A 14,112-nucleotide genomic window follows, 5' to 3' on the forward strand; every position below is an offset into this window, starting at 1 on the left:
GTTAGATACAGAGTAAAGCTCCCTCTACACTGTCCCCATCAAACACTCCCAGGATAGGTACAGCACGGGTTAGATACAGAGTAAAGCTCCCTCTACACTGTCCCCATCAAACACTCCCAGGATAGGTACAGCACGGGGTTAGATACAGAGTAAAGCTCCCTCTACACTGTCCCCATCGAACACTCCACTCCCAGGACAGGTACAGCACGAGGTTAGATACAGAGTAAAGCTCCCTCTACACTGTACCCATCAAACACTCCCAGGACAGGTACAGCACGGGGTTAGATACAGAGTAAAGCTTCTTCTACACTGTCCCCATCAAACACTCCCAGGACAGGTACAGCACGGGGTTAGATACAGAGTAAAGCTCCCTCTACACTGTCCCCATCAAACACTCCCAGGACAGGTACAGCACAGGGTTAGATACAGAGTAAAGCTCCCTCTACACTGTCCCCATCAAACACTCCCAGGACAGGTACAGCACGGGGTTAGATACAGAGTAAAGCTCCCTCAACACTGTCCCCATCAAACACTCCCAGGACAGGTACAGCACGGGGTTAGATACAGAGTAAAGCTCCCTCTACACTGTCCCCATCAAACACTCCCAGGACAGGTACAGCACGGGGTTAGATACAAAGTAAAGCTCCCTCTACACTGTCCCCATCAAACACTCCCAGAACAGGTACAGCATGGGGTTAGATACAGAGTAAAGCTCCCTCTGCACTGTCCCCATCAAACACTCCCAGGACAGGTACAGCACGGGGTTAGATACAGAGTAAAGCTCCCTCTACACTGTCCCCATCAAACACTCCCAGGACAGGTACAGTACGTGGTTAGATACAGAGTAAAGCTCCCTCTACACTGTCCCCATCAAACACTCCCAGGACAGGTACAGTACGTGGTTAGATACAGAGTAAAGCTCCCTCTACACTGTCCCCATCAAATACCCCCAGGACAGGTACAGCACAGGGTTAGTCACAGAGTAAAGCTCCTTCTACACTGTCCCCATCAAACACTCCCAGGAGAGGTACAGCACGGGGTTAGATAAAGAGTAAAGCTCCCTTTTCACTGTCCCCATCAAACACTCTCAGGACAGGTACAGCACGGAGTTAGATATAGAATAAATCTGCCTCTACACTGTCCCCATCAAACACTCTCAAGGCAGGTACAGCACGGAGTTAAATACAGAGTGTAGCGTACAAAGACTCCGTGAGACGAATAGAGTGAAGTCGATGAGGCTTTATTAAGCGTGTCTGTTCCCCCCCAGCTCGATAGTAGAATGGCCTGCGGGGGAGGACTCCGGCTTCTTATACACCGCCTTCAGGGCGGAGCTAGAGGTCAACGGCCAACCAGGACCCGGGATCTGTCAGCCAATGACATTAGTGCTTCCAGTCCCACATGACCCCTAATACATACTACCACATTCACCCCTTGTCAAATATGAACCCGGCGGGGTGATGCTTCATATGGTGGTAAGGGTTTACAGGGCTGGTCCTGGGAGGAAAACATTCACATGGCAATACAGTATTGTACAATTTTGTCCTGTTTCGACTATTTACAGAAGGTATCGGGAGAAAAGCAAAATGTTCTTGTGAAAAGTCCATATATTGATTTAGATCGACGCCACGAGTCGGTCGGGTGGTCTGGTCGTCCGTGTCGATCGCCTCGGCCCCGGTGGTGGTGGTGGTGCTTGTACCGGTGTCGTCGTCTCCGGGAGCCTTACGGTTTCAGCTTGGGCTTTATTCTTGGTCGGGCCTGAGGGGAGGGGAACCGATCCTCCTGGGAAGGGGGCGGTCGCGGGGTGTGGCGGTGGCAGGAAGGGGGGGATTGGGTGAATGGTGTCGGGGGGGTGTGTGTGTTGCCGGCGGGCGCCAGATCCCGCAGGGAGACCGTGTCCTGTCGGCCGTCGGGGTACTCCACGTAAGCGTACTGCGGGTTCGAGTGGAGGAGGTGAACCCTTTCGACCAACGGGTCCGCCTTATGTGCCCGCACATGATTTCGGAGCAAGGTGGGTCCTGGGGCCGCCAGCCAGGTCGGCAGCGACGTTCCAGAGGAGGACCTCCTAGGGAAAACAAGGAGACGCTCATGAGGCGTTTGATTAGTGCTCGTACATAATAACGACCGGATGGAGTGGAGAGCGTCGGGGAGGACCTCCTGCCACCGTGAAACTGGGAGGTCCCTGGACCGTAGGGCCAGTAGGATGGTCTTCCAGACCGTGCCGTTCTCCCTCTCTACTTGCCCGTTCCCCCGGGGGTTGTAGCTGGTCGTCCTGCTTGAGGCTATGCCCTTGCTCAGCAGGAACTGGCGCAGCTCGTCACTCATAAAAGAGGACCCCCTGTCGCTGTGGACGTATGCGGGGTAACCGAACAGTGTGAAGATGCTGTTCAGGGCTTTAATGACTGTGGCCGCGGTCATGTCAGAGCAGGGAATGGCGAATGGGAAGCGGGAGTATTCGTCCACCACATTAAGAAAGTATGTGTTGCGGTCGGTGGAGGGGAGGGGCCCTTTGAAATCGAGACTAAGGCGTTCAAAGGGGCGGGAAGCCTTAATCAGGTGCGCACCATCCGGCCTGAAAAAATGCGGTTTGCACTCTGCGCAGATGTGGCAGTTCCTTGTGACTGTACGGACCTCCTCTAAAGAGTATGGGAGATTGCGGGACTTGATAAAGTGGAAAAACCGAGTGACCCCCGGGTGGCAGAGGTCCTCATGGAGGGTTTGGAGGCGGTTAATTTGTGCGTTGGCACATGTGCCGCGGGATAGGGCATCGGACGGCTCGTTCAGCTTTCCGGGACGATACAAGATCTCGTAGTTGAAGGTGGAGAGCTCGATCCTCCACCTTAAGATCTTGTCGTTTTTGATTTTGCCCCGCAGTGCATTATCGAACATGAAGGCTACCGACCGTTGGTCGGTGAGGAGAGTGAATCTCCTGCCGGCCAGGTAATGCCTCCAATGTCGCACAGCTTCCACTATGGCTTGGGCTTCCTTTTCCACTGAGGAGTGGCGGATTTCTGAGGCGTGGAGGGTCCGGGAGAAGAAGGCCACAGGTCTGCCCGCTTGGTTAAGGGTGGCCGCTAGAGCTACGTCGGAGGCGTCGCTCTCGACCTGGAATGGAGGGACTCGTCGATGGCGCGCATCGTGGCCTTTGCGATATCCGCTTTGATGCGGCTGAAGGCCTGGCAAGCCTCTGTCGACAGAGGGAAGGTCGTGGTCTGTATTAGGGGGCGGGCCTTGTCTGCGTACTGGGGGACCCACTGGGCGTAGTATGAAAAAAAACCCAGGCAGCGTTTCAGGGCTTTTGGGCAGTGCGGGAGGGGAAATTCCATGAGGGCGCGCATACGTTCGGGGTCGGGGCCTATTATCCCATTGCGCACTACATAGCCCAGAATGGCTAGCCGATTGGTGCTAAAAACGCACTTGTCCTCGTTGTACGTGAGGTTCAAGGCTTTGGTGGTCTGGAGGAATTTTTGGAGGTTGGCGTCGTGGTCCTGCTGGTCATGGCCGCAGATGGTTACATTGTCGAGATACGGGAACGTGGCCCGCAACCCATGTTGATCAACCATTCGGTCCATCTCCCGTTGGAAGACCGAGACCCCGTTTGTGACGCCAAATGGGACCCTTAGGAAATGGTATAATCGCCTGTCTGCCTCGAAGGCTGTGTACTTGCGGTCACTTGGGCGGATGGGGAGCTGATGGTAGGCGGACTTGAGGTCCACGGTGGAGAAGACTTTATATTGGGCAATCCGATTGACCATGTCGGATATGCAGGGGAGAGGGTACGCGTCTAGTTGTGTGTACCTGTTGATGGTCTGGCTATAGTCTATGACCATCCTTTGTTTCTCCCCTGTCTTCACTACTACCACCTGTGCTCTCCAGGGACTATTGCTGGCCTGGATTATGCCCTCCTTTAGTAGCCGCTGGACTTCGGACCGAATGAAGGTCCGGTCCTGGGCGCTGTACCGTCTGCTCCTAGTGGCGACGGGTTTGCAATCCGGGGTGAGGTTCGCAAACAAGGACGGGGGTTGCACCTTGAGGGTTGCGAGGCCGCAGATAGTGAGTGGGGGTATTGGGCCGCCGAATTTGAACGTCAGGCTCTGTAGATTGCATTGGAAATCTAATCCCAGTAAGGTGGGGGCACAGAGTTGGGGAAGGACGTTTAGTTTGTAGTTTTTGAACTCCCTCCCCTGCACCGTTAGGGTAACTATGCAGAATCCTTGGATCTGTACTGAGTGGGATCCTGCAACTAGGGAAATCTTTTGTGCGCTGGGATAGGTGGTCAATGAACAGCGTCTTACCGTGTCGGGGTGAATACAGCTCTCCGTGCTCCCGGAGTCGACTAGGCATGGTGTCTCGTGGCCGTTTATTAGCACCGTTGTCGTCGTCGTCTGGAGTGTCCGGGGCCGAGCTTGATCGAGCGTAATTGAAGCGAGACGTGGTTGTAGTAGTGGAGTGGGGTCCGTTGTTGCCGTCCAAGATGGCGTCGGGGATGAACAAAATGGCCGCCCCCATGCATCGCACGTGGCTGGGGGGTCACAAGATGGCGGCGGGGGTGGACAAAATGGCCGCCCCCACGAGTCGTACAGGTCTGGGGTGGTCCAAGATGGCGGCGCCCTTCCTCCCCTCGTGGTGGCCGGGATCCAAAATGGCGGCGTCTGCGGGTCGCACATGGGGCGCTGGGGGGGCTGGGGAGCGTTAGGACCGCGCGGAGCTCCCTCACCGGGGACAGCGGTGGTCGGGACCCAAGTTGGTAGCGCCGGCGGGTCAGACATGGGGCGCGGGGGGGGGGGGTTAGGGGGGCGTTAGGGACGCGCAGAACTCCCTCTTCTCCGTGGAGAGTTGTGGTCGGGACCCAAAGCGGTAGCGCCAGCGGGTCATACATGGGGTGCGGGGGGGCGGTTGGGGAGCATAAGCGGCGTGCAGGGCTCCCTGTTCTCCCAGGACCGCGGTGGTCGGGACCCAGAGCGGCTGCGCCTGCGGGTCGTACATGGCGTGCTGGGGGTGTTGGGGAGCGTAAACGGCTTGCAGGGCTCCCTGTGCTCCTGGGACGGCGGCGACCTCGCGGGACCGGCACACAACCGCGTAATGGCCCTTTTTCCCGCAGCTTTTGCAGATAGCTGTGCGGGCCGGGCAGCGCTGTCGGGGGTGTTTCGCCTGGCCGCAGAAATAACAGCAGGCGCCCCCGGTGCGACTTGGCGTTTGGACCGCGCAAGCCTGTGGGGTGTCCGGGGGGGGGTGGGTTTGTCGCGACGGGTACGTACGGAGCCCAATGGGCTGCCGCGCGGTCGGGGCCGTAGGCGCGGGTATTACGCGCGGCCACGTCTAGGGAGGCTGCTAGGGCCCGGGCCTCTGAGAGTCCTAGCGACTCTCTTTCTTGAAGTCTTTGGCGGATGTGGGAGGAATTCATACCTGCCACAAAAGCATCGCGCATTAACATGTCCGTGTGTTCATTTACGTTCACCGAACGGCAGCTGCAGGCTCGTCCCAAAATCAGCAGCGCGGCGTAGAATTCGTCCATCGATTCTCCGGGACCTTGCCGTCTCGTCGCGAGCTGGTAGCGAGCGTAGATTTGGTTAACTGGGCGGACATAGAGACTTTTCAGTGCTGCGAACGCCGTCTGGAAATCCTCCGAGTCTTCGATGAGGGAGAAGATCTCCGTGCTCACCCTCGAGTGCAGGACCTGTAGTTTTTGGTCTTCTGTGACCCGGCCGGTGGCCGTTCTGAGGTAGGCCTCGAAACAAGTCTGCCAGTGCTTGAAGGCTGCTGCCGCGTTCACTGCGTGGGGGCTGATCCTCAGGCATTCCGGAATGATCCTGAGCTCCATAGTCCTTTTGAGGCACGCTTAATAAATTGTAGCGCACAAAGACTCCGTGAGACGAATAGAGTGAAGTCGATGAGGCTTTATTAAGCGTGTCTGTTCCCCCGCAGCCCGATAGTAAACTGGCCTGCGGGGGAAGGCACCGGCTTCTTATACTCCGCCTTCAGGGCGGAGCTAGAGGTCAACGGCCAACCAGGACCCGGGATCTGTCAGCCAATGACATTAGGGCTTCCAGTCCCACATGACCCCTAATACATACTACCACACAGAGTAAAGCTCCCTCTACACTGTCCCCATCAAACACTCCCAGCACAGGTACAGCACGGTGTTAGACACAGAGTAAAGCTCCCGCTACACTGTCCTCATCAAACACTCCCAGGACAGGTACAGCACGGGGTTAGATACAGGGTAAAGCTCCCTCTACACTGTCCCCATCAAACACTCCCAGGACAGGTACAGCACACGGTTAGATACAGAGTAAAGCTCCCTCTACACTGTCCCTATCAAACACTCCCAGGACAGGTACAGCACGGGGTTAGATACAGAGTAAAGCTCCCTCTACACTGTCCCCATCGAACACACCCAGGACAGGTACAGCACGGGGTTAGATACAGAGTAAAGCTCCCTCTACACTGTCCCCATCAAACACTCCCAGGACAGGTACAGCACGGGGTTAGATACAGAGTAAAGCTCCCTCTACACTGTCCCCATCAAACACTCCCAGGACAGGTACAGCACGGGGTTAGATACAGAGTCAAGCTCCCTCTGATCTGATTGGTTGAGAGCAAATCTGCCCCAAATTTAAAAAAAACCGCAGCTAAACTTGTAAACTTAAATTAAACTAGTTAATTAATTAGCGATGACTGGTCAGGTGATGTGCTTGAGCTGCTTGATGTGGGAGCTGGCAGATCCCATTGCGAGCTGCAGCGACCACATCTGCAGTAAGTGTTGGCTGCTCGAAGAGCTCCGGCTCAGAGTTGATGAGCTGGAGTCTGAGCTTCAAACACTGAGGCACATCCGGGAGGGGAAGACTTACCTGGACACTGTGTTTCAGGAGGCAGTCACACCTGTCAGAGTAAGTAGTTTAAATCCTGCCAGTGGCCAGGGACAGCAGGGTGTGACTGCAAGTCAGGCAGGTAAAGGGAACCAGCAGTCAGGAACTCAGGAGCCTCAGCCCTTGACCCTGTCCAACAGGTATGAGGCACTTGCTCCCTGTGTGGATGGTGAACAGGGCTACAGGAAGGATGAGTCAGCTGACCAAGGCACCATGGTTCAGCAGGCCATTCAAGGGGAGGGAGTAAATAGGCAAGTTGTAGTTGGAGGGGATTCTATTATCAGGGGGATAGATAGTATCCTTTGTGAGCAGGATAAAGAGTCCCGCATGGTATGTTGCCTGCCCGGTGCTAGGGTGCGGGACATCTCTGACCGGCTTGAAAGGATACTGGAGAGGGAGGGGGAGGATCCAGTTGTTGTGGTCCATGTCGGTACCAACAACATAGGCAAGTCTAGGAAAGAGGACCTGTTTAGAGATTATAAAGAGCTAGGATTCAAATTAAAAAACAGGTCCTCAAGGGTCATAATCTCCGGATTACTGCCCGAGCCACGTGCAAATTGGCATAGGGCGGCAAGAATAAGGGAAGTTAACACGTGGCTGAAAGAGTGGTGTGGGAAAGAGGGGTTCCTTTTCATGGGACACTGGCATCAGTTTAGGGACAGGGGGGACCTATACTGTTGGGATGGTCTGCACCTGAACCGAGCTGGGACCAGTGTTCTGGCGAAAAGAGCAAATAGGGTGGTCAATAGGACTTTAAACTAAAGATTGGGGGGAAGGGAAAGTCAGGGAACCAAGAGGTGAAGTAATCAGCGGGGGCGTAGCTGCTTAGGAATACAAAAAAGCACGAAAAGACAGAACTCAGGAGAGGTTACGATAGTCCCCATCCCACAAAATATGACACAGTGTATGGAAAGGCTCAGTAAACCAAGGTCCACCACACTAAGAAAACAAAAAGGGACGGTCAATAGAGAATTAAAGGTGCTATATTTAAATGCACGCAGTGTACGGAACAAGGTAGATGAGCTTGTGGCCCAGATTGTGACTGGCAGGTATGATGTGGTAGGCATCACAGAGACGTGATTGCAGGGGGTTCAGGACTGGCATTTTAACATGCAGGGATTCACAACCTATCGAAAAGACAGAGAGGTGGGCAGAGGGGGCGGGGTTGCCTTGTTAATTAGGAATGAAATTAAATCAATAGCACTAAACGACATAGGGTCAGATGATGTGGAATCTGTATGGGTAGAGTTGAGGAACCACAAAGGCAAAAAAAACATAATGGGTGTTATGTACAGGCCTCCTAACAGTGGTCAGGACCAGGGGCACAAAATGCACCACGAAATAGAAAGTGCATGTCAGAAAGGCAAGGTCACAGTGATCATGGGGGACTTCAATATGCAGGTGGACTGGGTAAATAATGCTGCCAGTGGACCCAAGGAAAGGGAATTCATTGAATGTTTACAGGAGGGCTTTTTGGAACAGCTTGTGATGGAGCCCACGAGGGAACAGGCCATTCTGGACTTAGTGTTATGTAATGAGCCAGACTTGATTAAAGATCTTAAAGTAAGGGAACACTGAGGAGGCAGTGATCATAATATGGTAGAATTCAATCTCCAATTTGAAAGAAAGAGGTTGAATCAGATGTAAAAGGTGTTCCAGTTAAATAAAGGTAACTACAGGGGCATGAGGGAGGAACTGACGAAAATCGACTGGGAGCAGACCCTAGTGGGAAAGACAGTAGAACAGCAATGGCAGGAGTTTCTGGGAGTAATTGAGGACACAGTACAGAGGTTCATCCCAAAGAAAAGAAAGGTTATCAGAGGGGGGATTTGGCAGCCGTGGCTGACAAAGGAAGTTAGGGGATGCATCAAAGCAAAAGAGAAAGCCTATAATGTGGCAAAGAGTAGTGGGAAGTCAGAAGATTGGGAAGGCTACAAAAACAAACAGAGGATAACAAAGAGAGAAATAAGGAAAGAGAGGATCAATTATGAAGGTAGGCCCCCCCGCTATTCTCCGGCGTGGATGGGCCGAAGTCCCGCCGCTAAAATGCCTGTCCCGCCGGGGTAGATAAAACCACCGACCTTACCGGCGGGATAAGGCGGCGTGGGCGGGCTCTGGGGTCCTGGGGGGGGCGCGGGGCGATATGGCCCAGGGGGGTGCCCCCACGGTGGCCTGGCCCGCGATCGGGGCCCACCGATCCGCGGGCGGGCCTGTGCCGTGGGGGCACTCTTTTCCTTCCGCATTCGCCACGGTCTCCACCATGGCGGAGGCGGAAGAGACTCCCTCCACTGCGCATGCGCGGGAAACTGTCAGCGGCCGCTAACGCTCCCGCGCCTGCGCCGACGGAGATGTAATTTCCGCGCCAGCTGGTGGGGCACCAAAGGCCTTGTCCGCCAGCTGGCGGGGCGGAAATTCATCCGGCGCGGGCCTAGCCCCTTAAGGTTGGGGCTCGGCCCCCCAAGATGCGGAGCATTCCGCACCTTTGGGGCGGCGAGATGCCCGACTGATTTGCACCGTTTTGGGCGCCAGTCGGCGGACATCGCGCCGATACCGGAGAATTTCGTCCCATGGGAGCGAGTTCCACATTCTCCCCACTCCCCGTGGGAGCGAGTCCCACATTCTCCCCACTCCCCGTGGGAGCGAGTCCCACATTCTCCCCACTCCCCGTGGGAGCGGGTCCCACATTCTCCCCACTCCCCGTGGGAGCGAGTTCCACATTCTCCCCACTCCCCGTGGGAGCGGGTCCCACATTCTCCCCACTCCCCGTGGGAGCGAGTTCCACATTCTCCCCGCTCCCCGTGGGAGAGAGTCCCACATTCTCCCCACTCCCCGTGGGAGCGAGTCCCACATTCTCCCCACTCCCCGCGGGAGCGAGTCCCACATTCTCCCCACTCCCCGTGGGAGCGAGTCCCACATTCTCCCCACTCCCCGTGGGAGCGAGTCCCATATTCTCCCCACTCCCCGTGGGAGCGAGTCCCACATTCTCCCCACTCCCCGTGGGAGCGAGTCCCACATTCTCCCCACTCCCCGTGGGAGCGAGTCCCACATTCTCCCCACTCCCCGTGGGAGCGAGTTCCACATTCTCCCCACTCCCCGTGGGAGCGAGTCCCACATTCTCCCCACTCCCCGCGGGAGCGAGTCCCACATTCTCCCCACTCCCCGTGGGAGCGAGGCCCACATTCTCCCCACTCCCCGTGGGAGCGAGTCCCATATTCTCCCCACTCCCCGTGGGAGCGAGACCCACATTCTCCCCACTCCCCGTGGGAGCGAGTCCCACATTCGCCCCACTCCCAATAGGAACAAGTTCAACACACACCCCACTCCCCGTGGGAGCGAGTCCCATATTCTCCCCACTCCCCGTGGGAGCGAGTCCCACATTCTCCCCACTCCCCGTGGGAGCGAGTCCCACATTCTCCCCAATCCCCGTGGGAGCGAGTCCCACATTCTCCCCACTACCCGTGGGAGCGAGTCCCATATTCTCCCCACTCCCCGCGGGAGCGAGTCCCATATTCTCCCCACTCCCCACGGGGGCGAGTCCCACATTCTCCCCACTCCCCGTGGGAGCGAGTCCCACATTCTCCCCACTCCCCGTGGGAGCGAGTCCCATATTCTCCCCACTCCCCGCGGGAGCGAGTCCCACATTCTCCCCACTCCCAGTGGGAGCGAGTCCCACATTCTCCCCACTCCCCGTGGGAGCGAGTCCCACATTCACCCCACTCCCCGTGGGAGCGAGTCCCACATTCTCCCCACTCCCCGTGGGAGTGAGTCCCACATTCTCCCCACTCCCCGTGCCAAAACCGGGGTAGGCTCTGGTTTGACGCCAAATCGGGAAGCTCTGGCACCCCCAAAATGGCGTAAATGCGTCGCTCGCCACGCGGGTTGAAAGTCCAGTGGGCATATTATTGGCGGGCCTTCTGCCCTATCCTCCGGGGCCCCCGAAACACACCGCCACCGACGGGCCGAGTTCCCAATGCCGTCGTCCGCTTGTGCTCTCAAACGTCGTGAATCTGGGGCGAGATTCTCCGACCCCCCCGCCGGGTCAGAGGATCGCTGGGGGCTGGCGTGAATCCCGCCCCCGCCGGTTGCCGAAGTCTCCGGCACTGCATATTCGGCAGGGGCGGGAATCGTGCCGCGCCTGTTGGCGCCCCCCCCGCGCGATTCTCCGGCCCGGATGGGCCGAAGTCCCGCCGCTAAAATGCCTGTCCCGCTGGCGTAGATTAAACCACCTACCTTACCGGCGGGACAAGGCGGCGCGGGCGGGCTCCGGGGTCCTGTGGGGGGCGCATTCCGCACCTTTGGGGCGGCGCGATGCACGACTGATTTGCGCCGTTTTGGGCGCCAGTCGGCGGACATCGCGCCGTTTCCGGAGAATTCCGCCCCTGGTGTCATGGCTGCAGAGCGAGAGAGAGAGGAAGTAGGAAATGGCTCGGAGTGACTGCGGGCCCGGACACCGGCCTTGCTGGCTGGTGTGGTGGGGCCCCCTGCCAGGGCCGGGGAGGGGAGGCGAAGGCGGGGGGGGAGGCAGGCCGAGCAGCCAGCGACCCCCTACGGGACTGGGCGGCGGCCGCCATTTTTGCAGCCACCTTGCTGCCCACCCATTGACCACCCACCTCGACCCCTGGCTCTACACAGTGACACCGGTTGTATGGGTGCCGCCAACCCCGCACCCCACCCCTCTCCGTAGCGCACCCCCCCTCGCGCCCCCAACCAATGTGTTATGTACTCTGGGATAACACAGGCTGCAACTGGATGCAGCTTTAACCAAAAGATACTCCAGACCTTGAAGTTAGTTCAAACTGATTTATTGAACCTGTCACACAGTTAGCACAGTTCTCTCTGAGTTCGACTCTCTGCTAACCTGAGTGTGGTTACTCTGTCTGACTGAACCAGACTAGCTCTTAGCCACGTGGTGGAGGTGTGAGATTGTAACAACACCCTTGACTGACTCTCTAAATGTTCATCAGTGGAAAGAGGCGGAGTGTGAATGCCTCGTGTCTTTTATAGTCAGATTCCACCCCTGAGTGTCCTGCCTGCTTATTGGTCATGTCCTGTTCTCTGTGTTAATTAGCTGCTTGTCTGTATATCATTATGTGCATGTCTGCATATCGTGACATCTCCCCTTTTTCTGTTGGTATGAGGAAATGTAAGTACAAATTGTGCCACAGACTAACATATTTACAAACGGTGGCATATGTGAACATATGTACATGTGTGTCTAATGCAAGAAAACAGAACATAGCAACAGAACAAACGTCCATAAGTCCAGTCTCTGTGGCTTGCGTCTGATCCTGATCGACCGCCGGAGAGGTGGCGGAGGGGACGACGGCGCCTTGATGGGCGGGATGGAAGCCTGACTGGTGGCCTCGTGGTTCGAGGTATCAGGAGGTGGCAAAACACCAGAAGGAAACGGAGGTGAATGTGGTTGTGGGCAGGCAACTTTGCGCAGTGCCCGTCTGTTTCGTCGCACAACAGAACCATCAGCCAGACGCACAACATACGAGCGGGGGGCAGCCTGTCGAACAACGACAGCTGGAGCTGACCAGCCTCCATCAGGGATCTTGGCCCGAACAGTGTCTGCCGGGGATAACACGGGCAAATCGGTGGCATGAGCATCACAGCCCTGTTTTTGCCGGTCTCGGAGCTGCTGCACCTTCTGCAGCACCGGGAGGTGATCCAGGTGGGCAAGTGTGTGGCTGGAAGTGTCGTCCGCAGGTCCCTGTTCATCAGGAGTTGAGCCGGCGACATGCCAGTGGACAGTGGGGTTGCCCTGTACACAAGCAGCACGAGGTGAATGTCAGACGCAGAATCCGCGGCCTTGCCGATGAGCCGTTTCACAATGTGCACCCCTTTCTCAACCTTCCCATTGGACTGCGGATAGTGTGGGCTGGAAGGACGTGTTTGAACTGATACCACTGGGTGAACAGTGACCACTCGTGGCTGTTGAAGCACGGGCCATTGTCACTCGTGACAGTGAGTGGGATAACATGCCTGGAGAACGTCTCCTTACAGGCCTTGATGATGGACCGAGATGTGAGGTCTGAAAGCTTCACGACTTCAGGGTAATTGGAGAAATAGACAATAATCAACACGTAGTCACGACCATTCGCACGAAAGAGGTCGATGCCAACCTTGGACCACGGGGAGGTCTCGATTTCAAGCTGCTGAAGCTCTCTCACACACTCTCTCACACACTCTCTCACACTCTCTCACACTCTCTCACACACACTCTCTCACACACTCTCACACACACTCTCACACACACTCTCACACACACTCTCTCTCACACACTCTCTCACACTCTCTCTCACACACTCTCTCACACACTCTCACACACACTCTCTCTCACACACTCTCTCACACTCTCACACACACTCTCTCACACACTCTCACACAAACTCTCTCTCACACACTCTCTCACACTCTCTCTCTCACACTCTCACACACTCTCACACACTCTCTCTCTCACACACTCTCTCACACACTCTCTCACACTCTCACACACACTCTCTCTCACACACTCTCACACACACTCTCTCTCACACACTCTCTCACACTCTCTCTCTCACACTCTCACACACTCTCACACACTCTCTCTCTCACACACTCTCTCACACACTCTCTCACACTCTCTCTCTCACACTCTCACACACTCTCACACACTCTCTCTCTCACACACTCTCTCACACACTCTCTCACACTCTCACACACACTCTCTCTCACACACTCTCACACAAACTCTCTCTCACACACTCTCTCACACTCTCTCTCTCACACTCTCACACACTCTCACACACACTCTCTCTCACACACTCTCTCACACTCTCACACACACTCTCTCACACACTCTCACACAAACTCTCTCTCACACACTCTCTCACACTCTCTCTCTCACACTCTCACACACTCTCACACACTCTCTCTCTCACACACTCTCTCACACACTCTCTCACACACTCTCTCACACACTCTCACACACACTCTCTCTCTCACACACTCTCTCACACACACACAGACTCACACACTCTCTCTCACACACTCTCACACACACTCTCACACACACTCTCACACACACTCTCACACACACTCTCACACACTCTCACACACACTCTCTCTCACACACTCTCTCACACTCTCTCTCACACACTCTCTCACACACTCTCACACACACTCTCTCTCACACACTCTCTCACACTCTCACACACACTCTCTCACACACTCTCACACACACTCTCTCTCACACACTCTC

At 56.0% G+C, this 14,112-nt stretch overlaps 1 protein-coding gene across 1 annotated transcript in view; it reads right to left on the reverse strand.

Moving 5' to 3' along the window:
* The window catches only part of LOC140399440 (plasma membrane calcium-transporting ATPase 3-like), a 412,738-nt gene that overhangs the window by 370,712 nt on the left and 27,914 nt on the right, over positions 1-14,112 (reverse strand).

Source organism: Scyliorhinus torazame, chromosome 22, assembly GCF_047496885.1.
Source record: "Scyliorhinus torazame isolate Kashiwa2021f chromosome 22, sScyTor2.1, whole genome shotgun sequence".
Classification (NCBI taxonomy): Eukaryota; Metazoa; Chordata; class Chondrichthyes; order Carcharhiniformes; family Scyliorhinidae; genus Scyliorhinus; species Scyliorhinus torazame.